This window comes from Anser brachyrhynchus, assembly GCF_964034855.1.
Source record: "Anser brachyrhynchus genome assembly, chromosome: 12".
Classification (NCBI taxonomy): domain Eukaryota; kingdom Metazoa; phylum Chordata; class Aves; order Anseriformes; family Anatidae; genus Anser; species Anser brachyrhynchus.
Window position 1 is genome coordinate 15,866,560 of NC_137707.1, and position 27,720 is coordinate 15,894,279.

Below are 27,720 nucleotides of genomic sequence, written 5' to 3' on the forward strand. Positions count from 1 at the left end.
ACATTTGCTTATGCTTATGGTTCATGTCTGTCATAAAATTAACTACTGTAATACGTTTTTTCCACAATTTAGTTCTCAAATCCTTTGGTGCAAAGGAAGCTGTAAAGCTCAAAGGAATATTTTTTTCTTAGTGTTAGCAATTAATATGCCACTAGTCTTTGCATAAATAAGTTGTCTATTTTAAAGCAACTCAAATGGGCTATTTCGTTTTATATGACTGTTAATTAAGATGTTGATTAGCCCTGCTATTGAAGCATTGAAACCCTTTCTAAAAGAAATGGCCACTGTTTCAATTTTATTTTAATTAGTTGGACTTTGAGGTTATTTACTACAGTGTCAGCTATCAAAGTAAAGCAATTTAATTTGATGTTCAGTCCCAGGCAGGTAGCGCACAGAATTCCACGTTTGCCTGTAACCACTGCCATTAACAGCGGTATGATTTAAGGTCATTTAAGAGTCATCAACCTCACAGATGGTAAAATGCAAAGTATCTAAAAGGGAAAATAACAATTGTTGTCTTGTCAAATAAAATCCGAACATTGTATTTTTTGTGAACACCCACTAGCTTCCAGCAATTTTATACAGAGTGCGTTTCCCTTTGGGCGGAGAGTGTTAGGTCTTCCCTTTTATGCATCCTTCCATTGAGACATGCTAACCCCCTCGGGAGGTGAAACCCACCCAGATATTTGTGATTTTAAAACTTCATTTGCGTCACTTGCAACAGAGATGGATCATTATTCTGGGATAAAATCACATCCTGCACAGTGAAAATAACAGGCAACATTTGACCTGAAAAGGGAAAGAGGAAGAAAAAAAAAAAAAGGCAACTTTAAAGTGTTAAAAGAAACAGACAGTGTTAAAGCTGCTTCAGGAAACAAATTCTCCCTGTAATGCAGTGTAATTACAATCTTTTCTAAGCTAAGTATAGTACCCTAGAGATTACTATAAGTAACTTATAATAGAATTTTTATTAGTGGTAGTAATTTTTTATGATAATTAGTGTAATCTGCAGCCAATAAAATCAGAAGATATATAGTTATCTCTTTTACACCAGAAAAGTATTCTTCAGACAGCTGAAATGCTAAGAAAAGAAAAACGTATTATTTTATGATAGCTATACACTTTTATGTTCGGATTGTTTGGTATTCTTTTTTTTATTAGCTCTTTCCATTTATGGTGAAAAATGTGAGGCACACTCAAGAGCCAGTATAAAGCAGCCAGTCTGGGGTAAGCAGCTGACATTTAGTTTCCTTGTCAATCTTTATTCCGGCCTATTTGAAACCTCATTCTCTGTAGAAGCTAGCAACTTTTAATATTTCTCCTACCTGATGGGCTACTCTTGCATCAGCCTTGTATTTGCAGTGAGACTGCCTCTCTTTGATTATTAGCAGCAGAGCCATAGCTGTTGAAAAAAGATGTTTTAATAGCAATAATATCTTACTAGACTGTGGCACGTAGTCTGTGTATCTTTGAGACTTCGTTGTGTTGACCCGGAAAAAGCTCTTGCAGCACAACCCTTCTCAAGAGCTCTTAAACCTACAACAGGAACACATAGGAAAACTATTCCTTAGTATGGATTAGCTATCCCACGTGGCAGGACTGTCTACTAATAGCAGGCAAATGGCTGGGCTTCGGCCTCCTCTGAGTTGGAGAGGTATTTTGATTGAATGGATCAGCACTGTGCTACTCCTGAGCCTGTTGGGTTGCTGAGAATGAGGGAGGAGAATAATTCCCAGTAAACCTGCGGAAGGAGTAATTACAATTATACTGTTGATATTCAGGATCATATCTTAAGTCTTTAATTTGCTTCTCTACATCTCTTGCTGGCATACTTCACCAAAAGTGTTGCCTGAGTAAAGAAAGACATGAGTCTTAGGTTTATAGAAGCAATTTTCCAAAATATCAATAGAATTTAAAGCTGGACAAATTAACATAGGCATTTTGTTTGGAGTGAAGCAAGGGTATATAATTCCTCCCAACTCAGTCAGAGAGGTCGAATTTCCCTTTGAAGGGGAAAAGGGGAGAGAATACTCTAGCAGCATATTGAATCTGTACAGATTGGAGATGGAAGGACTATTGTCTCATGTGTTATCTATGGCCTGATATACTGCTATTTTCTTTTCTCGGTTAGTGGCACAACAACCCCTAAATGACCCTGTTAATCTGTATTATTGTAATTCACTGGCAGCTGTTACAGGATAAAAATAAAAAAAGTAAGATAGGTGACCTAAGAGGAACCAAAGAAGGTTTTCATCATCTTTCCGCAGCCTTATGATCTCATGCTCAAAAGTTATGCCAGGGACTAAGGAGGCTGGCAAAACCAGGTTTGCATTTTGTACATAGTGAGCAATATTAGATCTGCTTTGGAGAAAGAATTGCTCTGATTTGGTATGAGCAGCAGATAATGTTATAATCCGCCAGGCTGCATAGCTGAGATGGACCTCCTCTGTCAGCTGTGCAGATGTTGGCAGAGATCGGGCTTGTCTGGAATTCCTTGGGCTTGGACTTCACTCAGGGCTGCCTGCATATATGTAAGGGCTATGAGGAATGCCCACTGGCTTCCACTCAGGGAAGGGCATAAATTCTGGACTTTCTGAAAAATATTCCTGCAGGAAGAGGTCAGAGGTCTTTTCCATTCTCCTAGGCACCTTCTTAGAGGTGCTAAAATGAGATCAGTACTCCCAGCAAATGTACAAATATTCATAATCCGGTCCTTCTCTCTTCTGTACCCTGATGAGCAGTGAGTTAATAATGTTGACAGCTGACATATTATCACTAGCACCTGACTTGGCATCTGTTGATATGCGTGGGGTAGAGAAAGCTCCTGAGAAGTGTGTCCTGCATTCTGCAAATATGGGCACACAGCGTTGCATGCACTTACCTGTGATTTGTATTTTCAGGGTTATCCCAGTGATCATAACTAATGCAGACATAAGGTGCATTGAGATGACTGTCTGTGAGCACAGGCATGATCATTTAAAGACTTTGGGAAGGCATTGGTTTGGCTCCTAATAGAGATATTGTAATGATTCCCTACCTACGTTGTTCATGCTTTTTTGTGGAAAAATAACAAGTGAGCAACTATTAAATAAGCAGTTCTTTCCTTCATGCTCAAGAAATCTTCACTTTGTGATGAAAATTGCAAGAGTCTCGCCTTGCCTCTTGTTTCCCCTTCTGCTTCTTGGCAAAGGTAGCACTGAGCAGACCTTGAATCTTCAAGCAGACAGGCTGCGAAAACAGCGTCCTGACAGTGGAGCTTCGACTGGTGGACAAAAGACCAAGTATCCATGCTGATTCTGCTGGATTCCTGTGAGCCAGTACTTAGAGACTGTTGGCCGTGAGGTTTCTCTGACACTCTTGTGAACCCTCACGGGGACAGATGGATTTGCTCTTGAATGGCTCCATTCTTTTCTCTTTGTGAATAGAAGGGGCAATTGTTAATTTGCCCTGACTGCTGTCATGCACCGCAGGCTTCTGCTTTGTCACCCCTCCTGCTGACCATGGCCTCAAGGCCAGGAGGGCTCATATTCTGAAAATGTGTGTACTTACTGTATGTGTCCACAGTGTCTTTTGGGAGGAGGGAGATCACAGCCGAGCATAGACAGCACACTTCCCCTTTTCATACTTGAACCTGGGACTTAAACTGGAGGTTTTCAGTAAATTTTCTTAAAAGAAACAACCGATGGAAATTATAGAAATAAAATTCTTGTTCCCTCTGCGCTGAGGAATCTTATCAAAAGCCACGTAAGCAACAATGGATTTTGCAAGTCTTTGAATTTGCATACGAGCTATTATAAAATTATTCATGGGTTTTTAACTTTTAAGTTGGATTACTGAAATGCAATGTACCTAAGGCAATGTCTGAAGAATATCTGGAAACTTTCCATAAGAGCACAAAGCCACTTCTTGCTCTTTTGGTCTCTTCAGAGCATGCTTTACTTGCAGACTGCTCTCAAAGTTCTCCAACTGCGTGGTAGCTGCCCATGCATTTCCGGGTATAAGTAAAAGTGGAGTTTTCAGCCATCAGCCCCAATGATACATCCTTCTTCCTTCATTCTTCATTGCATCTCTGCAGATCAGATGGTATTCTTCAGTTCATCATGTATTTAGTGCAAGAAGGATGGTCTTCTACTGCCCTCAGACCCAGTGTACGTTCCTTCCTCCTGCTTGACCTTTGAGTCATGTAGCAGAGATGTTTTCCAGGACAAGTTTCGAAGATCTGATAGGTCTGAAGGATTTTAGGCAAAAGGGGTTATATTTTCAGTTTTAGAGTCTGTGAATACCTTATTAGCAGACACTGGATTATGCAGTAATTTGTCTAGAGGTGAGAACAGGTGCATAGCTTACTCCTAGATAAATAAAGCTTAAATAGTAATTTCCACCACAGATGGATCAACCTGTGTAATTTAAGTGACTGAACTTTTATAGTTGGTGTGCAAGGAAAATATCTTTTTTAGAACAAAAGCTGTAAATTGATACTGTAATTCGTGTGGTGAAAATTGGTCACTGTATTCAAATATATATGTGCCAAAGCACAGCCTTTTAAACTGCATCCCCAAGACAAACATAGAAAAATATCTGAACATTCAGATATATGAGGAAACTCCGGCACTGAGTATTAGACTTTGGGAGTTGTTTTCCTTGATTTCCCATGAATTTGGTATGTGACACAATACTGCATCTGGTAAAGTTTAACTGAAAAAACTCTTATTGCTAAATTCAAATAATTTCTCTCCAGTTAAAATGTGTATCCTATGCTGCATGGTTTTCATTCTTTCTGGCGCCAAGTAAGTAACAAATCATATTGCTTGCCTTTTGAGATGAATATTAGAGTAATTCACTCTGCTATGTACAACACTACCTAGAAGCCACAACACAAGTGATAAATAGTAGTTGGTTGGCAGGGAAAGGAGAGAGGGAGGTTCTTCAAAGAAAAAATTTACTGTAGAGATGTAAGATTAGTGACATCATCATCAAAAATGTGAATTCTGTGTTCCCATTGGAAATTCCTTGGTAAGTAGGACCTGGTGGAGAAAACAAAATTAGCAGCCAAAAACAAAGATTCTGTGGCCCTAGCATAGAAATCGAGATCACATCTGACACCTGCTGAAATCCACACTTGTGAATCCTGTCATCATTGGGTTGGATTCTTAGTCACCAGACAAATGGTTTAATTCAGCGTATCATGTCAAGGGAAGGAACAGAAGACATCTGAGGTGGAAACAGACAAACGACTCTCTCATTGCTTGAGGTAATGCCAAAAACAGGAGAAGCTCCTTCTGCTCTGCACTGGAGTCCAATGGGTAATATCAGTTGCTTTAGCCTTGTGTAAACACCTGAAAGACGTTGCAGTTCTGATGGCTATAATTTCAGTGCTGAATGGAATCAATTTAAAATGCTGTAAATCCGTTGATCACAGCATTAAATTTTATCTAACATAATTTTATTTGAATTTTAAAGAATTAAGTGCAATTAGAACCAGAGAAGTTTTCTGAAAAGAAAACATGTATGAATTCTGTGTTTTCTTTTTCCCATGATGGTTGATAATGCTTTTATATTTCAGTAACGGAAATGGTCCAAAAATACGTTTCTGCAAAATAAAAAATTTTCAGGTTGGGTTTTTCTCATTCTGCACTCTTGGAATAGGCAAAAGACAAAATACAGTTCTTCTTGTTAATATTTCTTGCTTTTGTTCAGCTTTTTTCCCTGCTCCCCTACACACCAATGAAAATGTTAATGGAATATTTTTGTCAAGTGGCTGTATCCAGCAAAAAATGTCAACTGATTCTAAAAATAAGGATTCTATTGCTATTTGTGATGTTAGAATCTTGTATAATTTGGCAAATAGGATGCAGAATATGCTTGTGGTTTCAACACAATGGAGAAGTTATCAATAGAATAATGGGTAGCAAACAAGGAGGCTTGCACGTTTGCTTTTTTCTGGGTGGTTTCTAGATTTCACAGATTGAGTGTAACACTGTTTCTGTCTTGTGGGAAGAAAGACTAGCTTGCGGCCAACAGCCAAACTCTGAAAAGAAAAAGGAAGGATGCTTCTGTAACAGGGTGTGAAAAACTGACCTTCTAGAACAGCCGTTTTAAGTAGCCCATGGGCTTTGTTCAGCTGCGGGAAGGAAAGTGCGATCGTGCTGCCCAGTTGTGTTTGAACGAGCAAGTTGTGCACTTCACTGGAGGAATGCATGGAGTGTGTTGAAAGGAAAGATAGGGAAGCGTGGCCAGGAATGTGATAGAGTGGATATAAAATAAGTGAAGACAAGTGTCCTCGTGCTGGCTGCAGTGGTGACGTGCATTATCTCAGCGTGTTATCAGGAGATAGATGTTTGCATTCCCGTGGGTCAGTGCAAGTTGTCACAGTTTCAACTTCCAGGTTTTTCTTATGGAAATAACATCATGGGGTGAAGAATGCACAAGAAGTCCTCTGCTAGCTTGCGCCTCCAAACGTGATGGTACAATCTTGAGAGTCCTCTGGACGACTTGTGTTGCAGTGTGAAAGTATGTCGATTGGTTTTTCAATGGTCTTTAACTTCTATTTATAGCAACTAAGTTGATTAAGATATTTTATTCCTCTCCAGTTCCTACTCATTAAATCTCTTTGCTAGTGAGACAGGTTAGACTATTTTCAGGGGAGAAACAGATTGCTGTTATGAAAACTCTCATAAATTTTTTTTAGGTTTTGACGGAGTTCTCAGCAGTAAGGCTTTGAGGCCCAGTGTGAACACTTTTTCTTTCCATTGATGTCCTGGAATGGCAAGTAGAGGATCAAAACTTGGTACTTTCCATCCCAGCCCAACTATCTGAAGCTATTTAGCAGGGTTTTTTTTATCATTCCAGTGTGAAACAAAAACGAATGAACAGAAACTCAGAAGTTTTTGCAAAATGCAGTTAAGTAGTTGACGTTGTTTCTGATCTGCTAATCAGTTGCTAGTGGTAATTAAGGGATCCTCATAGATCTGTTCCTCAGATCCATAATAGACAAAAAAAAGGAATGTGTGTCATGGAATCTCGATTCCTATATTTACTACTTGTTGTATCTATTCCTGGGTGTGTGAATATACAGTCTGATAAGGTGAAACACCCTTTAGATACTAGTGATTAGTCATAATTTCATATAATTTTTATAGCAATTTCTCTGGTAGATATTATGCACCCCAGGCACTTGTACTTTATGAAGCCATTTTTCTGTCAAATTTGTAATTTTAAGGAATATGGTTAGCCCACTGAAGTATGATACATGCAGCTTTTCCTTTTTTCGTTTTTTTTTTTTTTGAGCTCTGTTTTACCTGCTCTTTCTGCAATGAAACTAAGAAAAGGAATGAATTTCTGAAGTTATTTATTTGTCCTAGTAATTTACATATGTTGCTTTTTTTTGTGAGTAGGTTGTTGTAAATGTTCCAGTGTTCCTATCTCTCTATTTTTTGTTTTCATTTGTTTTAACTGTATCTTTTCCTATGTGATCCTGTCAATACAGGAGAGTAAGGGTCAAAGACTACAGCCTTTAGTCATGCACGGTGTGGGCAGGTTCTCTGCCAGATTTTTCCATACAGCTGTGATAAAGTTTTAACTTTCAGTGCCCATCCTGATTTTTCAGCCTAAGGTGTCTTCTAAGTCAGGAATTGCTTATTGCACTGATCTGCAGGCTTGTTTTGTCATATGAATGAATGGGGAATGTGAGACATTTATTTTCAGAGTTGAAATCGGATATGAGCTCCAGTCTGAAAACATAACCAATGTGCCTGGAATGGTTTTGGTGGTGGTGTTTTTTTTTCTTTGCTTGTTTGTTTGTTTAAAAAAAAAAAAAAAAGGTGGTAAAAAATGAGTGGACTTGGTTAGCAATTTTCAAAGAGCAGAAAACTCTAAAACAGGAGAATCAACATAGATTGCTGCCAGAATTAACTTTTTGTTTTTTCTGAATCTCTTAAAGTTGCAGGTTTAGATTTATCAACCTGTAAGCCACCAGTTTCACTGCAAGAAATGACCTGACTGTCATTTAATTGTGCATAGTGATACCATATCTTTTCATGCACTGGCAATTGGGACTTACTTTAATTTCCTTTGATAGATTTTGCCTAGAAATCCCTAGATTAAATGAACATAAATAATCCAAATGGCTTTAAACTAATTCCTACATAAAACAAGATTTGGAAAAAAAAATGCAGCGAAAAGTAAAGTAAGCATTTTGCTTATGTGTTTTTTGCTTAAAAATTGTAATGAAATTCTGCCTGATACTCGGTACACCAGGTGTTAGGGTACTCCCGTACTCTACTCAGCACTGCAAAGTGCAGGATTTACCCAGTGACAGTGGCTCAGATGTTTGACAGCCATGCCAGCCAGTGAAGGAGTGAACCCCGAAGAAATGTGTTTTCAGTTCCCTGTACACTCTCAGATTGCTTTTCACATCTTGGTATTTATCGATGTGCAACATAATTTTTCCAGTGAAAAAAATTAGTATTTACCCACACTTCTCTCACTGTGCTATTTGAAATAATAGAACATCATTATTTTCTGTGCTAAGAGTAGGAAATAACTATGACAACTCCAATACCATGGCTTGATTAATATTGGATTCTTAATAACAATCCCTACACATAGATTTTGGTAGCAAGATGAGTCATTTGTGCAGACAGAGTTGATTCTGGGTGAGCCAATGACTCCATGGCAACTCAGAGAAAAACATCTGCAGCAAAATGAGCTGGTGTTGCCTCCAATGTGCAGGTAGGGCCTTTGCGTTGTGAACATCTTTAGTCTGTCTTGCTGTGCTGTTTGGCTAGAGTTGGCCAGCACCATGAGGCGTTTCGAGATAAGTCTAGCATAGCCAAAGCCTTACACAAAGCTTCAAAATAACGTGAGCCCAATAATGTGAGTTCCGAAAGTTCAACTACGCAGAAAATGCATGGGTATAAATCATCTGTAGAAGCTGGAAAAAAGGGCTACTTTCATTCAACACACCTTCCACTTTGGCTAGTGATTTGGATAAAAATGTTGACTGCTAGTAATGGAATTCCTGATGAGGGGAAGCTCCTGTTGGAAGTTCAGTGGGAATTGTGCTTGAGTGAGGACTGCAGAATTTGGTCACTATTCAGCAAAAACAGGTTTCCAGCTCTGAAACTGTAGAACAGTTTCCAGCTCTGAAACTCCATACAATATGCTTTGCTACAGAAAGTAGCTGAATTTACAATAACTCACATCACTCCCTTATGTATCTTGCAAGGACACAAAGGTCTTCTTGGATTCATATTTTCAATTTCATAATAATGTTATAAAAAATAATGCAACCCTTCACATCTGAAGATTGGCTGTTGGAATTTTCCCCCATACCTCATACTGACTGCAGTGGAATGTGCCAAGGTCACTGGTGCAAATGGTAGCTATTTTTATAGTTCTTTGAGTTGCTTCTAATTCTGGGGAAATGACAGTGTTTGCAACTAATACTCTGTGCGACTTGTGATTTTTAAATACGGAATGTTTTTCGTGGGCAGCAGGGGGAGAAGGGGAAAACAGTAGTTTGTAAATTGATAGGCCCATACCCATCAAGTCTGGTAGCTTGATGGATTGGTTATGGATCCAGGGATCTGCAGTTCACTGTGTCTTCAAGGTTCCTTGGTCTTAAAAAGAATCATCAAAACTGTGTGTTCTGCATGGATATGAAAAAATATGAGTTTTTTGTTTGTCTCCAAGAGCCACACTGCAGTGCTCTATTTCAAAGTGTCTGTTCCTTCCTGTGCCGTGCAGTATATTGTGTGTTCAAGGCAGTTAGAGGACTGGCAGAAAGAAGGTTTACTGCACTGACCATTTATTTCCTTGGAAGTAGAGACAAGAAGTCAGATCTAATCTTCAGAAGCTTATCTTTATGGTTTGCATTTTATTGAATCTCATTTTACTAATACCTTCTGATTCCACGTTGGCCATTAGGCATAATGTGTTCATTATTGGTGTACTATTTAATAACATGTTAATTGATGGCTATCACGGTGTACTAACCAGAGGCTAGTCTGTGTTTCAAACTCTGGAAATCCTAAAGCAATGGTCCATCACTAACTGCAGCATGGTAGAAATACGAACATTTATGATCTATGCACATCCTCTATTTCTGTAACACGCCTGGGTTCAGTACGGGCGAGTTTATGAAGAACTGTTGTTTGAGTGATGGTGGGTGGGGAAGGTGAATGGTACAAGGTTGTACAAGGCTTGTAGCCGCTTTGAAAGCCATTTCATGACAGGTGGTGCTATGGAGGCTCACTGAGTGTGCTTGTATTTGGCACTCTAAAGCTAGCCAGCACCAGGGTAACAACATGTTCAGCTATTTGTAAACCAAGCAGGGGCCTAAAAAACATTCCACTCACAAGGAAAAAATTGATTTAAAGAGGCTTGGAGTGGAGCTTGAGCATCAATGAACACTGAAGAGCCTTCTTAAACTGACACAATAAATTAGCTCAAAACAGATGACAGCCCCACAGATTACCCACCTCTTAACAAAGGAGGGGCATTCTGGTCCCCTTCACGAAAACATAGATAAAAATTTTGTTCTTCTACTCTAATGAGGCAAGCTCAGATATAAGTCAATAGAGCAATTCATTAACAAATCTAGTGAAATCCCCTGGGTTACCAGTGAGATGACAGTGAAAGTGGATGTGCTGTGAAAACTCTCCTTTGGTAGAGATGTCCATATGCTAAGGGTCAGAGAGCTGAGTGGTTTGCTCTGTTTACTATTCACCATACACATATGGCAGTTAAGGTCACTGTTATCAGACACTTTCTCTGTACACAAAACAAAATTTCCATATGGTCCATGAAAATGGATATGCTTTGCTCCCATGCAGCTTCCCACGGCTCCCTCTTTGTGCGGCACCGGTTAGAAGTGTAAAGGAAGGGTGTGAGGGGTTACCTCGTCAGTCAATGGCGCGCTCTGCTTTGTGCATCAGTCCAATTTAGGGCAAATCTGCATCACTTTTTTCCTCCTGTCTTTCAGGCACAAATGCTCATGTCAGTCTATTAGAACGTGATAGAAGTACTGATCACTGCCTCTGCATCTAAATCCTTTTGAAACCAGGATGACCTGCTGAAGAGGATTTTGAGTGGAAGGCCCTTCACAAGACTCTTTCAAATCCACATAAATAAAGCCCTTTACTGGCTTAAAATGGCCCCTCAGATTTAGCACTACAGAGCCCCTAAAAAGCACAACACGATTGTCATGGATATTACATGATGGTAACAACAACAGGCCAAGAAGACAAGTCTCGATGCTGAACAAAACTAGGCCAGACTTTTTCATGATTTGGGCTACAGATTGCTGACAGCCCTGTAAATAGGCTGTTTAACCCTTTGAAACTGAATAAAGGGTGTGGAGACAAATGCTTTCTGATAGACTTTGTGTATGTAATGGGTAAAAAAGTATATCAGAGCATTCTGGGCTTTCTGCTGCAAGATTAATACTTAAATATCTGAGAGTAATTATGACAGACTCTTTGCTCCTGCATAAACACCCAAGCTAAATAACTGATTGCAGGTGAATGTCTTCTTACACAAAGGAGCAGGAGGTGTTCATATTTTAGGTACAACGTATGTTTCTCCTGCTCTCTGTTATAATTTAGCTCTTCAAAAAAAAAAAAAAAGAATGACAGGCACGTGTAACCATATATATATATATATATAAACATATATAACAAACTGAAGGGCATTTCATTTATCTGCTGCTCCTAGCTCACAAATACATTGTTAATCTCCCTCTCCCAAGGAAAGCAGCTTGATAAAAATCAGATTTTAAAAATCAGTATTTTATCCAAGTCCTAAGATGGCAAAACTGCTGACGAAATCATCTCCTAGAAATTAAGAATTATGTATATTGCCCTCAATTTTACAAAGCTGTTTATGTTGCTACTCGAATGGCTCCCTCGTTACACACAATTTCTGAGGCTTGGCAGCCACATGATTTTCATAAATCCAGATACTACTGTTCCTAACCTCTGACCATGTTTTAACTGTGCAGGGCCTTTTTAATTCATTTAACTCATTTTAATTGTCTTCCAGGGGAAGAGCGCTTTCTTTGGCCAGCTTAACTGGCAGGGAAAGCTGCCTGCTTGAGTACTTGCTGCCATTCAAAGAGCTCTCTCATGAAAATGCATGCTCGTCCTCGCAACTCCTTCAGTAACTGTAATATTTCTCCCTTACTGTTTATGTCAGAGAGTCATTACTGGAAGCTGCTGACATTTTTGACATTCAGTAGCATCAGAGCACATTAGGTGGTCCTTAGATAATTTTTAGACAAAATTTACTTGTATCACATGCTCAGGCCATTACAAGCAACAGAAGTAATACGTTTCTGTGCACAGATAGATCAGTCAGCACGCTCATTTCTGCGGACCTTCCTATATTATTCTATAGCTGAACGATTTTAACAATGCAGTGCATAATGCATAATATGCTGTATGCCCAGGCTGTGCGTGCTTTGTTTTTGGCTTTTGTGGAAAATCAATCTCTATTAGGAAATCTATTATCATCACTTATGTTTTACTACAATGAAATAAATAGGCAGCTGCAGTTGTTTGGCGTAATAGCTCTTAGTTTGATTGCTAGAAGTAGGAAATCAATGCAGGGTGAAGGGAAGAAACATTTTTAATAACTTACACTTCAGATATGAGATCCCCAAGTTATTACAAATTATAAGGTTAAGACCTCTTGAAAGAATCCTAGCTAGTTAAATATTTAAAACTCCTGGGTGAGAACACATGCACTAATGAGCTTCAGGCTACTAAATATCAGAATCTAGGGGGAGACATCTTGTTTTATATTAGAAAGTATTAGTGAATATAAACTGGCCATAAAAAGTGTTTAATTAAGAATTATATTGATAAGGGGAAAGCAGAAAAAGAAACAGATTGCCAGATCTACTGTTCATCACTGTTAAAAGCTGGATCTCTGTGTATGGGAAGAGGAATAAATGTAAGCAGCACCAGAGCAAACCAAGGGCTGCGTGGCGTGGTCCCCTGCCTCCCCCAGTGGCCCTCTCCTAGCCTGGGAGGAAGATGCCAGGAATCTCAGAACGAACACGAATGGAGCTTCCTACTTACTTATGTTTCCTTTTAACCCATCAGGAAGCAAGTTGCCTTAGGCTTTTGATCGTGAGCAACAGTAGCATTTTAGATTTTGTGATTTCAGCAATTCTGCTAATTGAATGATAGCTGTTCTTAGATGAAACCTATAATGCAAACGTCAGGCTGAAACACACACAATTCTCCCACCCCAAAAAAGAAAAGGAAGGATCTCACAAATCATTGAATCGCTTCCCTCGTGGCCTTTTAATTCAGAAATTTAAGAACAAAAGAAACCTGTTAATTGTATCTGGACATGTTACGTTGGCTATCTTAACAAGAATTGAAATGCTGAAATTCAAATGCCAAGAAGCAAAGAAGGGAGTTGAGATTGACAGCAAAAACTGTCTTGACACGATTAAGCACCAGGTAATATTGGGTCTTGTCACAGCACTATTGTAGGAGAATGTTTGGTGCATTGTGTGTGCACATATGTATGTTATGTAAAGTAGCCTCAGCCTGTCTCCTTTCTGAAGCCAGGGAGTGTGAGCAGGTAAACAGCTCATAGCAACAGATGAAAGGCTGCTGAAGTTCAGACTCCCAGTTCAAAGGTTTCAGCAGTATGTGAAATGACAATCTCGGGTTATTTGTGTTTCCAAGCTCCCGTGCATTTGAATTGTTTGCTCATCCACGGAGGCTCCCCATTATCTTATTCCTGGTTGTGTTCATCAGCTGAGCTAGCTGGCTGGCTGCAGACGTATTTCATAAGGCAACTTTAGGAAAATTTATTTCCTCTGCCTCGTCATGGCCTGCCTCTGCCCAGGAGAAGACCAGAAATGTTTTAATTGATGTTTCTAAATTACAGTGCTAGAAAGCGTGCATCCTGCTCGCTCCGTGAGAGTCTCCCGCTGCCTGGGCAGTGTGGGTCCTCAGTTCTATTTTTAAATCAAATTATGCTTGTGATAATATTGTCTTGAGCTTAAAGTTGCTGACATGGATATTGACAAAGGCTTAGCCAGTATTTTAATAAAAAAACAAAATACGGGAAATACTCTAGAGTTTCCAGGTGGATCATTAACAAGACGCCTTGGAGGGCTGAGACTGCCAGCCAGCACAGGGAATGCATCACAGTTCGTCATACAACTTAAACTTCTTTTGACATCTAGTTATGTCGAAATGTGACTGATCACCTAGGGGTCCAGGCTCCTGTGAGAGAAAAGTTCACTGACAGACAGCGAACGAAGCTGATCTTAAATGAGAATCAAGAGAAAGCAGCATTCCAGTGTCTGACAGTCTGCAGCTGCTACCTGGGTCTGCCTAACGAAGACGAGCCTGGTCTGCTGAACAGTTATATTAGCATCTGTATGCTTCTGTCTCATTATCACACATCTGCCCACCTTTATTCGAATGAAGCTTCTTCTGATCTGACAGCTCAGGCATTGTCAGTGAATAGATATTATGGGATCCGGGTACAGCAGCTTAGGGTGTTAGCTTTTATTTTCTAAAGACTGTTGTACGGTTTGACAGTATAATGCCGCGGAGGTAAAGGAGATAATTAACATATTGGGCAGTTTCTAAACAAAGCTGAGACAGTTATACCAGCAAAAGTGCTGCTGCTGGAGCAGTATTGTGTGCACTCCAGGAACATCAAAGGCTGGTGAGATCCGCCTTGGGAAAAGAGGAGGGGAACAGGTATGCCCCGGTTCCCCCCACCGGTGAAAAGTTTTGGGGGGTTCGGCCCACGCCTGATAACTGTCAAACCTCTGAGGGGTCTGTCGCCTCTGTTCGGAGTCTCAGCTTGTTCTGGCAAAACAGCTCCCAGCTTCTGTCTGAGAAGATGTGAACAGGGCTGTGTGGAGAGGAGGAGGTTGTGGGTTTTGTTTTTTCTTTCTTTTTTTTCTTTCTGTCTTTTTTCTTTTTTTCTGTCTTTTTTTTCTTTGTGGGGTAAAAATAAATTTTTACCCCACAGCACAAAGCTAAGCACTCGTGCGAGCTTCACAGAGTGCCTGTTTGGATGGAGATCTGAGCCTTCTGAGTTGAAGATCACATGTGGGATTTTCTGGAAATGCCAAAAAACGTATGACAGAGGTTTCATCCTTTGGTCGCTCAAGAAGAAAGTAGAAAAGCTTTCTTGAAAGCAAACGTGTAATGGGGAAATAGCATTTTGAGCCCCCGATGTAGATGGACTGAGCTTTGATGGCTGAAGAAGGGGATGTTCATACTCTGCAGCTCTGAGAAAAGAAGTACGGCACCCCAGCGTATTACTACACGATGTGCCTTTGGTTTTCACCAGGTGAAAACTGTCCACGTGTTGGACAGTGGTGGACTTGAATGGCACCTTAGTCCAGTGTTCATGCATGTTTTAGCTATGAAGCACTTTAGCAAATAATGCCTTTGTAAGTTACCTTGCTGCTTTACATCAGTCAGGAAGAATTGTGAATGGGATGCACTGCAGCAAGAGCATCCCTGAAAATGCCTTCTGGAGCCCTGGTTTGTGTTTTAACTGGCCCACACGGTAACCTAGGTGCCCCTGCCCACAAGCAATGTGGTAACCAAAGCCCAAATCCTCATCTGGCTTGAATGAGCCCCTCGTTCATAGCCAACACATTCTTTGCTGTTCTGTGGCAGTATGCAGATTTACCCTGCCGAGAAATTAGCCCGAAATTTCTAAGCTGAAGACTTTCCTCATTTCATTCATGGCTTTCATTTCATCGCGTTTTTTTTCCTTTGTTCTTGAGTGAGCACAGGGTTTCCACGAACTAATGTCGGAATTACTGCTATTTTGCAACAACGCAATCAAAGTCATTTCAGCATCCATGCTGATAACGTGCCAATAGCTTATTCACTGCCCAAGCAGCCCTGCGCTCCCAATTGCAAAGTTTGAATACAAAATAAGATATTCATTTAAAAAAAAAAAAGACAGAATCCGTTGTCATTCATTCTAAAAAGGCATTACAGACTGCCGATACCGTACGGAAAAATAGGAGATGTTGACCTTTTTATTATAGACTTTTCTGTACTGTTGCCCTCCTTTCAGACGCGCGCCCCCTCCGCAGCCTCGCACACGCGCGCGCGCACACGCGCTCTTCAGCTGTATGTTATCTCAAATAATTACCCTGTGCTTCTGGCTGTCCCCAGTGACTTCTGCTGCTAAAAAAGCTACTCATTGTCGGTGAGTGAAGAGGGATTTCAAACCTGCTTCTTGTGGCCCAGCAACAGCTCTTAATTAACCACTCAGGTATTGAGCCGCCTCCTCACCCGGCTCCCATCCATATGGCAGGAACATGTCCGCAGCGATAATCACTGAAGGAAATAGCGTATCAAAAAAAAGGGCTCGCTGAACAGAAAGCTTGCGCAAATTATTTTTAATGATTCTCCTCTAGCGAGCCGGATTATTTGTTATTTCAAGCGGGGCCGGGGCAGGGAGCTGGGGGGGGGGGGGGGGGACACATGCCTGTCCTTGACCCTCTCGCCCGGCCGGAGCCTGCACCTCGGCACGGCACAAAGCCAGCGCCTGGGGTACAGGGAGGCCCTTCAGGCAACGGGGAGGCTTCAGTTCCCTCTGATTTTGAGAAGCCTTTGTTTCTGGTGGGCGACGCGCTTTTTCATGGATGTGCATGCTTCCTGCCAGCGAGGTACCATAAAAAAAAAACAAAACTTGCAGTCTTGACACAGACCCGCCCTTTTTTCCTTTCCCCGTGGTTTATAGAAAGGAAAATAACGATTTGAGTTTATAAATGTAATTAAAAATGAAGTTGCGTTTACGTTTTAAAACCTTGCGTATAGCAGCACACTGTGTCAAAAGATATTATGTATGATTTTACTTTGTGACAGAAACCATTACATTTAAAAATTCATTACAGCAAGGTTAGTTAGACACATGATGGATGCAGCTTTAATCCTGCCATATATTATTACAGTTAAAATGTAAATGATGAAAAATATTTTGTGCTTATCAGCGTTTATGTGGAAATGTGTTCTACAGTGATATATGGTGTTATATTTCTATTATTATGATGAGAAAGAATGAAATACAAAAAGACGAAGCATTTATTAAAACATGGTTACTTGTGATAAAATATTCTTGTTGTACATGACTTTAAACATATTTACCGAGGGCATTTGTCCAAAACAACTGCGAAATGTGTTTGCTATGCAAATCATTCTTTGTAATTTTTTTCTTCTCTCTGTTATAGTGACTGTAGCTTTTTAATAGCCTAATGTTAAACCCATGTAAATATATTTTTATTATTTTCCATTTCAGGCACGAGGGACTGGCTGTTTACACATATGCATGTATTTGGGTAGAAGGAGGGATACATAGAAAGACAGATAAAATAGGAGACTGATCCTAACAAAAATCCTTTTTCCTTTATGTTCCTTCTTGTTTCAGCTTCTCAAAGCCCAGCGTGGAGCAGAGGAGCCAAGCCTCTCACCTCTCACCCAGCGCAGCCTTTCAGCACGTGCCACTCCTTGAGTCTACGTGCGGTCCTGTTGACACCGCAGCGACTCAGCACCTTGCACACCTGAACCTTTCAGTCTCACCATGCAACTGGAAGCAGACCTCCGCTCAGACTCCTTTTACAACCTCCTCTGTCACGTTTGGGTGGTGCATCACTGTGCAGGACACGGTGCTGGCAGGGAGCTCAGTGCTTTTCCTTTCCCCACGGAAGGTCAGTTTTTAATGGTGCTTGCACTTCAGATGAGCCCGGCCAAGAAAATCTGTGTGGCCTTCTCCTAATCTGAGGAGTAGGGAGTTTGGAGGTCAGGCTTATATGTTGCAAGTCCCCAGGCTAAGTATGTTTTTTAAGAATTTGTACTTCAGTAGTGACCCTCCAAGAAGGGTTTCTGGCATCGAGGGCCTGGTCTCTGCAGGCAGAATCCAGCGTAATCCTGCCCAGAACAATACAAAGGCGCAGAGGCCATTAAGTGACTCACCCAGCATCCCACAGGAAGGCTGTGGCAGAAAAGAAAATAAAAACTTGAAGGCCCTGAAACTTAGGAATTTGGCTGCTAGATATGCGTTCCCACGTGTGCTCTGGCTGCTGGATTTTCAGTGTATTTCAGGTTTTTCCTCTCCTGTGTTATCCCAGTATTCAGTCAGCCTCATCAGAAGGCATTGCCTTACACCCCAGCGTTACCCTCCCTGACTTGCTCTTGCTTCCACAGCGTTCCCACTATTTATCTTTGGGATGCACCTACTACAGGTTTGTACTGTTTGTATTGTTACTTTTTATGCAGTTTATGTTTAAGAAAATAGTAGTTTCACTAAACAAATACAGGTGTGTTTGTCATATTACTACTGTTAATTCCTCCAGTTTACACTGTCACGTCTTCAAGAGAATTAATTTAAATTTGACATAATGCATTAATCAGGCTGAGATTGCTTCTAGTTATATGCAGTTGAGCCCATCTTTAGCAGCTCAGTTACTGAAAAAAATCCCCTTAGTAGCTCAAAATATTTGTTTGTGATCAAGAGCATGCATGCCCTTCAGTCTGTAATGCCTTTCTTTTGATACGAACAGAAGCAGGAGACCTGGTGCTTGTAGTTCACCAAAGTGGCTATTTCCTTATAACCTTTCTCTTGTAACAATGTTTATTCAGTTATCAGGGAAGAAATATCATTTGTCCATGCAGCTACAATTACCCAATTTGTTGTATAAATTATTACTTTTTTTCTCATCTCACGTTGATGACAGAATCATTTAATAGACTTTCAGTTGCTCAAGCTTGAAAATTGGTTCCACATTCTCCCTTTTTTAGTTTTCCTCCCTAGGGTGAATGCAATGCGGTCTAAATGCAATTTCCAGCCCCCCCCCCCCTTTTTTTTAAACATCTGCTTGTATGAGGATGTTGTTGTGTACGTTAGCGCTGTACAGTTTAGCACCCTTTAGGACTACCTTTGGCTCTCAGCTTCCTTGCTCCCTGGGCCAATCATAATATATCAGGAACCGTAGATATTTCCTATCTCAGCACTCTCCATAACTCTTTTGCTCAGCTGTCTGAAACTGTTTTCTTTAGGAAGTCCAAAGCGAGGGGGCCTGGTTGACCTGGCATCAGTCCTATTTATAAGAATAAAACCTCTTCCCTGTACACCTTTGGAGCTTTGTCATGTAGGGGTCACATCCGTTTAAATTAATAGCTAGAGCGCCCATGACGGAACAGGGCCACGTAACCTTTATTGTCCCGTTCTACCCTTTTGTTTGAAGTTATAAAACCTACTCAGCTGATTTTCTTCAAAGCTGAGGTTACAGGATCTGCAACCGTGCCTCTGCCACATAATTAATTAGGAAGGAAAAAACAGCTATTGTCATGTATAGAGTATTTTTGCAACGTGTTTATTTGTTTATTTAAAGCCAGCATTTGTTTTTAAATTTTTGCTCTCCCGCTGTCCTTGCTGAAATAAATGCCAGTCAGGCTTGTTTGCTTAGCCTAGGAGTTCCTGTGTGGTGCTGGGAAGAAATGATGTATGGAGCAGCCATCTCATTTCCAGCCTGCGATCTCTGGGCTTGGCTTAGAAGAAATGCCACTTCTGCCTCCGTGGCGCTGGAGATGCCGGAGTTATGATCTTCCCACTCACGAGTCAACCTGCTCCCTACGTGATGTATTTATTTATTTATTTTTAAGTCTAAGAATATTTGCTGAAAGCAGGATTATCGCTTTGTAGACCACCAGCAGCTGTTGAAAAGCAGGGCATAAAGTTTGTTTATGTCTTTAATAACCCACTTAATGATGGAGCAAGCACATTATTCATAATAAAATAGCCTGGCATAATCTTGCTTCAGTGTGTGGTGTGAGGGAATTAAGAAACATCTGCTATGCCATAAAATAACATTGTATATACCATGTACATTAAAAACATGTGTATACACATATGTATATTATATACATATATTTTAAATGTCTCAGTAGAATTCTAGTCTTTTTAATTACATTTAAAAGCAGTGAAATGGTTGGTTAAATGATGTTTTTTTACTTCTGAATCTGTTTTATGTAAGGTTTGGGAAGATGGCTGGTTATAAGGGCAAGGGACAGAACCTAGCATCAGAGTATAGTTGAAGACAAAGGCAAATTTTCAAACCTTGAAATTGGGGTTCGGTTTCTATTTTTAGCGTTCAAATAAATGACCTAATTTTTTGAAGTACAAAGCATTCTTGGGCTCTTGACTTGATGAGTGTTGGTTGCTCAGCAACTCTGAAAATCAGGCCAGTATCTCAGTGCCTAAATGCAGATTTTATTTACAACACCAGCATCTGAATTTGTGGCTTTTATCGATACCAATTATTTGCATTACTCCTGTGCTTAGTGGGAAACCCAGCCGTGCTTGTGCTGCATGCATGAGGACAGTGGCTGCCTCTACCCTGAAAAAGTTAGGGTCAAAAGAGACAAAATGCTGTTCATCCCCACTCCGCAGTGAGGACGCTGTAGGCAGCAGGGGGAACTCGCTTTGCCTTGGCAGTGGCTGAGCGGTGTGGCTCCCAACCAGCACGGCATGTAAACATGTCTTTAAATTTAGGCGTGTGAGATGGAAGTGGAACTACTTGCATCTTAAAATTAAATACATGTTTCACTAGATCAGGCCAGATGGTTTTACATGCTCAAAAGTGACATTTACAAGGTCACATAGGAAGTGTTTGACAGAGCCAGGAACTGAAACCAGATCTCCCAAGTGCCAACCCAGTGCCTTAATTTTGCTTGCATCCTTTTTTTTTTTTTTTTTTCTGATGGCATGTTTCTCCTCAGTGCAAACAATGAAAAAATGAATCCAGTAATGACACAATTGAGTTGTTGTTTTTATTTAGAGGGGCTGAGAACTCAAGTGCCACTGTTGGAAAGATTAGCACTTTCATCTGTTCAGCAAGGCATATATTTTTATAGACTTTTTAAAATTTTGCCTCTTCTATCTTACGAGAATGGAAGCAATCTGTTTTCATTTTGTGGGTGGCCCACCAAGTGAAAAAAAGTTTTAAGTTAATAAAATTTCTATGCAGATTTATGTGAACTGGATGAACTCTCCCAGTATCTGAATGTTAATCTGTTGGAAAATAGCTGCTGTGGTACTGGAACAGCTCAACGTCATACAGCAGGGCACTCTCACAGCAGCGCTCTCATTGATGTTTTCCCCACAAATGCCAAAGTAAACACGAGAAACTACTGTGGGGAAAAAACAGTGAGCTACTGGAAGGGCAACTGTGATGTATTTAAGGCAGTTTCCTTAGATTCGCTGCTTGTCTTGCTAAATCTCTGCTTGCACTAATGTGTATGTTTTCCTTGGTAGACCCATCCTTGCAAATTATCTTGGATGCATTTGATGTAGCCCATCTTACTTTGCTGGCTCTATTCTTGGCATACACTTATGCTCTTTGCAGGCTCCCACTCTGCCTCAGGTTTTAATGAGTCTTCGGCCTCCCCATCCTGCTCCAACTCAAATCCGGACCATGAGAAGACTGCTGTAGGGGAAACGCTGGATTTTTCCCTGTTGACATTCTTTGGGCCAAGGTCTTACCTGGTGCATGAAGAGGGAGGAAGCAACAGCCTCACCTTCTCACAGGACTCTCTATCGTGCCAGCAAACTACCTAAAGGTAAAATATGAGCGTAGGGCTGGGGTAGGTGTTGCATAGTCACCTCTTGCCTTGCCTAGCCAGCCTCCGTTTTTCACCAGCTATGCTGTTCTAAGGACTTCTGTGGGTAGAGTTTGTGCATCTGTGACCAGTTTACAAAAATAGTTAAAAAATGCTGTAATTGAAGTAAATATATATATTTGTAAATATGCCCACTTGATGGCAAGGATGAGGGTTTGGTGGTTGAGGACATAATCACAGACAGTGGACCAGCAACAAATATTAAGGAGGCACTGGTGGCTCAGGCTCCCTCAGCTGCGGGGTTCCTGGGCACGGCTCAGCCCATGCAGCCTGTAGATGCTTTGGGATGGAGAGTTTTTAGCTAAAGCAATGCCCAGAGAAATGCAGGCCTCTCTGTTTTGCTGTGAGTCCGTACTGTGCATGGCACAAGTAGGTCTTCACCTGGGTCCTGCTGAAGGTGTCCAGTACAGCCGTGTCCATCACGCAGGGCTTCTCAAATGTTGAGAAAATCATTTTTTACTGGATTTTTTAAAAACCTGATTCTGAGCTTAAACTTTTAGTAGAGATTTTTGTCTTGATGCAGCGCTACTTCTTGATTACTTGGTATCAAACACAGAAATTGGAGCTTAGAATTTTTCCATGGAAAACATCTTCTAGCTTGTTTGGCTGCCTCTAGCTTGTTTGGCTGGCTCCCGCTGCAGTACCAACCCTCTGGCTCAGTATGAACTTAAAGGATCCTTGCAAAAAAACTCTGTGCTAAGCAGCATAGCACAGGTCACTTCCAAGGTATGCTTAACATCAGGACAACATGCGTCTTCCCATATCAGAAAAGTAGGAACAGGATCTGTTAATAATGCACGTATCACTGCTTTTATTTTTTAATCATTGCCTTTTTTAAAAAATTGAAACAAGATTGACTGTTTGAGGATGAGACCAAATGTCCTCTCCAGAAAGGATATTTTTCTTTCTCAAGCAGGAGCAGACTCTTAGGAAAGAGACCACAGTAGGGCACCTATGTACCACTGCCCCCATAGCATAGCTTCGCAGCTTTCTCCCTGCAGCAGCTCTCATTAGCTGAGCCAGAGCTGGTATCTTGCTTTGGTTTTAGTAGCCCTTGATAAATGTTTTCTTTTCATCCATTACCTCATGTTATCACTTTTTTAAGGCCATGGACATTTTTAGTATCCACAACATTCTGGGGCACTGAGTCCCACAGTTTCTCTGTGTTGTGTGAACATGCACTAGGAGATTTTAAATTCTTGTTCTCAACAATTTTTTCCGTCATCTTATAAACCTTTATTGTACCCACTTTTCACCCTCTGCACTTTCCTCAGGCTGTAAAATAATCCAGTATTGAGATTAAGATAAGGGATATGGGACTGGGACAAAGGTATAAGCATATCCCCGGATTCCCCAAGTGGCTGCATAAATTCAGAGTAGGGCCATGGGGTGAGAGTGTCCTGTCTCTTCCCTTCTTTTGCAGGGGGTGTGCTCCCCACTGTGTGGTAGACTGGTTTGAAGAAACTTTAAATACTGGACAGGGAAATTCTTAGGCATAAAATCAACGTCTAAATCTGTCAGACAAGAGATGAAATTGCAAGCTTTAACAGTATTAATACACTTGTTTCTTATGTAGCCCTAGCTGGTTCCTTGGGGTTTTAGGGGTTTTCTTGGTTTGTGCATACTGGCACTTACTAGGAGAACTGGAAAGCAAGGACCCGCAAAAACACCCATCACAACTTATTACAGAGGGTAAACAGCCAATGTTATTAGTAGATGAGCAGGAAAGGTAGATCAATATAAAGAAATACTGCTCTCATTCACTATTCCCTTTGTCACTGCCAGGCCTCAGAATTTTTCAGTTCATTGATGTCAGGAAGGATTTACTTGCCTGCACAAGAAGCTGGTGCCAGATTATTCCCAGGCTGCAGCAGATCCTGATCAGCATGTAAGCTGGCTTGGGCAGCTGCATAAGAAAATAAAATTTAAGATCTCAGCAACTTAAAATACTGCTGGAGTTCATAACGTCCACATTGGTATCAGGCAACTTGGCAACAAAAGTGGCCAAAACACATCTCCTTTTGCTGTAAGGCTTAGTGAATATATCAGGTGGGTTGGACAGAGGGCCTGTAATGTTTTCATTAGCTGAGTGAGCACCTAGCTCAAGCCAAGTCTATGAAGGCTTCTGGAAACATTTTATTCACAGGGGGCAGCTCAGGGGTTAAACTATGTTTAGCATATTCACTTCCCTACTAACGTGACATTATTTCATGTGCAGAGCTGCTTCCTCTCGAACAGCACCAGGAGCTTATCCTTACATACCCTAATGGTCTCATGCCTTCAGCAAGCTGTGGCTTACACCCTGCATACCTCCTCATCACTGTTATCACCAATGGTTTCCTCAATGGAAATAATCATGCACATTACAGCAGTTGCCAAAACCCTCTGGCACCAGAAGCACTCTTGGAATGAGAGCCTGAAGGCATGCGAGGGCCTGAGCAGCTGTAGCTGCGGTGAGGTAGGTCAGCAATCTGGGTCTGAGCAGTGCAACACAGGCAAAGATGCAAGAGAAGAGCTACATGTTGCTTTGGTGTTTAACAGCAACCAGAGTTAGGGGGTCTGAATCCTCCAGGGCCTCAGCCAGGTTCAGCCGTGTGTCTAGACCCTCTGTTGGGGCCTATTTATACACAGGTGAGTGCTGGTGTCCAGGTATGCTGATCTGAGCCCTTTTTAGGAGCTACCCACAATTAAAGGCACAAGCAGAGATAGTTAAAAATATTTTGTTCTCATCAGTGATACGATATCACCTTTTCCTCGTAGAAAAAGGTGCAGCACCTTAGTCTGAGTTGTAGACAAAGTCCAAGTGCAACAACACAGCACATCCACATGTCCTTTCACATACCTTGCACCCACGCAGCACTCCCTGCTCTCACAAAGCCCGGCAGAAACGTTCCTAAACGCCCTGGCAGGCAGGCACGAGCTCTTCTTATTGATGGGGCTGCGGCTCTTCTCAAGTGGGCACCCGTGAACCTAATTCTCGGGATGGCAGTGAGCTGCTCCCCCCTGGCTGTGCTGCAGGTCTGCCTTTCTGCCCCCTGTCCCCAGCTGGGCCAGCGCTATCCTAGCACAAGCCCAGCTGCGTGGTGTGAGAAGTGAGATTTCAGTTGTGTCCGCGGTTTCACAGTGAAACCTGAATGTTTGCGTGTGCGACTTTGCTGCCTGTGGTTTCACGTTCACGTGCCCGCACAAAAAATCCATCGTGCGGTCCCATTGCTGCGTTTGCCTGCCTTCACAGACACTGCAAAGGTTTTGCATCAATTCAAATATTTCTATGAAAAAAAAATGTGAATTTTCACACATTTTAATTTTAAATATGACTGAAAATATTCTGAGCGCCTTCATACATTTAAACATATTTAGTGAGTTAAAAACAAACAAAAACTATATCCATTACTTTCTGCAGTTAAGTCATGTAACTTGACTGCCTGATACAGTATCAGCAGTATGAGGTCTTTTATGGGTCACAGCTGAGCTGGATTTTACGCCTAAGAATTTCCCCATTTTGGACCAGAAGTAGAAAATTCTTCTTCTGGGCTACACCCATGAACACAAGTCTGGAAAAAAAAGAATGTGAAACACAGATGGAGAGCCCCAAAAGAGCCTGATTGTCCCTTCAGATGAAGCAGAAGGAACGTAAATTCACATCCCTGTCCCCTTGGGCCTCCCATCCCTCCCCAAGAGCCGTGCAAAGCAGGGAGACCCTTGGGGGCAGCCAGGGAGCTGTTGAGAAGCCCAGGCACGCACCGGCGGGCACCCAGGGCACACAGGGCTCGTCCCCACGGGGCTTGGAGCAGAGTGGCCCTGCAGAAGACAGCCTAGCTCCAGGTCAGCACCCAAAAACGCTCCACAGCCTCCAAACCCCCCTGGTGTTCCCAGCGCACACAGACGGGCGAGTTAATTGTCAGCGTGCCACCGCCTGCTCCCTGTGTGGTCCTGAGGAGGGAGGCATCCTGGTGGCTGCCAAGAATGAGGAAAACTGGTGTGTTTTTGTTTTGTTTCCTTTTAAATAAACTTGCAGTCCTTAATCTGGCAGGCTGGAGTCCGGGCTCGACAGCCCAATGAGTAATGAGGTGCAAGGGAAGACAGGATGTAGAATTAGGAGGTCAGGGCTGAAGGTTGCCCCAAATTTAATCTTTTCCTCACCTCTCCTCCTTCTCCTCCATGTGCCATCACTCTAAGACACGCAAGACAGGCACATGCTTGCCACAGGTGGTGAGGGGCCAGGGTGCAGTGTCCCACTGGTCCCAGCAGGGCCAGTGTGGGAGCCCTGCAGGTCTGGGCACAGGCTCTGCCCTGAGCACCCTGCAGCACCTCTGCTCTCATCCTGCACTTTGGAGAGGTGTTACTGTATCCCAGGACTCATTTTAAATCAAGCCCCTCACTCCCTTTTCACCCACCTCTTCCATCTCCTCACAATTTCATTTATTTTTACGTACTTCTGCAGGAGCTTAACTGATTCCTGTGATGGTGGTTTCATCCTGGCTCGTTCCAGCCCCACTAGTGCCCATCTGCCAGGATTATTGATTCCTCCCTTCTGTAACTCTGTCGAGCAAGACAGTTCTGTGTCCTTTGTGCTTTCTGTGAAACCATTTCCAGGAGGTCAGTATTTTGTATCAAAGGTATGTATTTAGCAAGTAAGACTGCTGTCATCCAGAAGCAATTTCTGAATGCTGTAATATAAGGCTCCTTGGTTTCCTGTCCCATAAAAAAAAACAGAGTTTGGCAAATATATATGTGTGTGTGTGTGTATTTATTTTTTGTTTGCTTCAGTTGCCTGAAGTAAAAAAGTTCCATTTGTCTTCACCTGAAATGGAGCAGAAATTAGGAAACATTTTCCCTTAGGAGAACATCTTTTAATGTGGTCTAGATAAAAAAAGTTCAAAACAGAAAAAGCTCTGCATTCTGCATACAGGTGTATTCATGCATATCTGCAGATACCTTTATGGGTTGATAGATAGTTATAAATATTGAGTCATTCTGTAAGCAGCAATCTCCCTTCAAAAAAAAAAGTCAAAATACTCAAGTCAACACCTTCTTCTAATGTATAGACACTTGCCCCTCTCCTTCTGGTTTCCCATGCCAGCCAAAGGCAACTGGTGAGGCCGCTACTTTTCTTTACTTGCAAACTGTATTTTTGTTGTTTTACTAGTCACTAGAAAAACATGACACGGAGCCCCAGATTTTTATTTTATTTAAGGTTAATTTGTTACAAATTTGTTTTTCCAATTTCTCTCTTTTGGTTCAATGCACACTGAGTAAAGCTAGTGAGCAAGTTTGGCATCATTGTGCCATGCTGTGTTTGCAGTGCTAGGATGACCAGAACTGTAGCACAGCAGCACAGGGGATTATCGGTGCACCAGAGATGGCCCCAAACCCAGATTTAGCCTTTGGGCTGTTTTGTTGGTTTCTCTGCGTTGTTGCCCCAAACCTGAGCCCTCACTTGTTACCTGCTGAGCCCTTGAGCTCCGGGCTCCAGAGCACCCTGTGCCACAACCCCACACTGACTTAACATGGGCAAGTACTGAACATGGCTGGAAGAAGCCCTTAAAAGAGCAGGATAAGCCCCTGCTGGAGCACGCAGAGCTTGTGAGCTGATGCCTTCAGCATGCCAGGCACTGTGCTGGACCTGGTGCCTCGCACCCACCTCATGCACACTGCTGCCACCGCAGCCTGGTGGCTCTGCTGGGTGTCCCAGGGAGGGGCAGAGTCCCCAGCCCTCCCCTCCCAACCTGCCCAGGGTCTGCTTGTGCCAGCAGCTCATCGCAGGACCTTCCACTGGCTTCCAGATAGAGCAGTTCAGGAAGCATGAGGGCAATCAGGTTCCCCCAGCGGCTCTGAGGGCATTCAGCGTTGCCTTGCTGAGCTCATCGCTGCTTTGGTACCTACCAGTAAACATTAATTTCCTCCCCATACCTTTGCCAGCCTTTCAGCCTAGCTCAAACCAGACTCTAGCATGAGAAAACAAGACTTATTACCACATGCTGAAGGTAATAAATAATTTTTTTTCTGCTGCATGCATTATTGGCAAAGTTTG

General features: G+C 41.8%; 1 protein-coding gene across 4 annotated transcripts in view; it reads left to right on the forward strand.

Annotated features, from left to right (window-relative positions):
* Nucleotides 1–27,720, forward strand: part of LOC308176832 (uncharacterized protein) — a 173,530-nt gene that overhangs the window by 141,419 nt on the left and 4,391 nt on the right. For all 4 annotated transcript variants that reach the window (XR_013938672.1, XR_013938673.1, XM_080553102.1 and 1 more), the window contains 4 exons: nt 17,437–17,716; nt 19,475–19,647; nt 21,413–21,626; nt 26,131–26,285. The gene's annotated coding sequence lies outside the window, so the exon portion shown is untranslated. The remainder of the gene's footprint in view (nt 1–17,436; nt 17,717–19,474; nt 19,648–21,412; nt 21,627–26,130; nt 26,286–27,720) is intronic.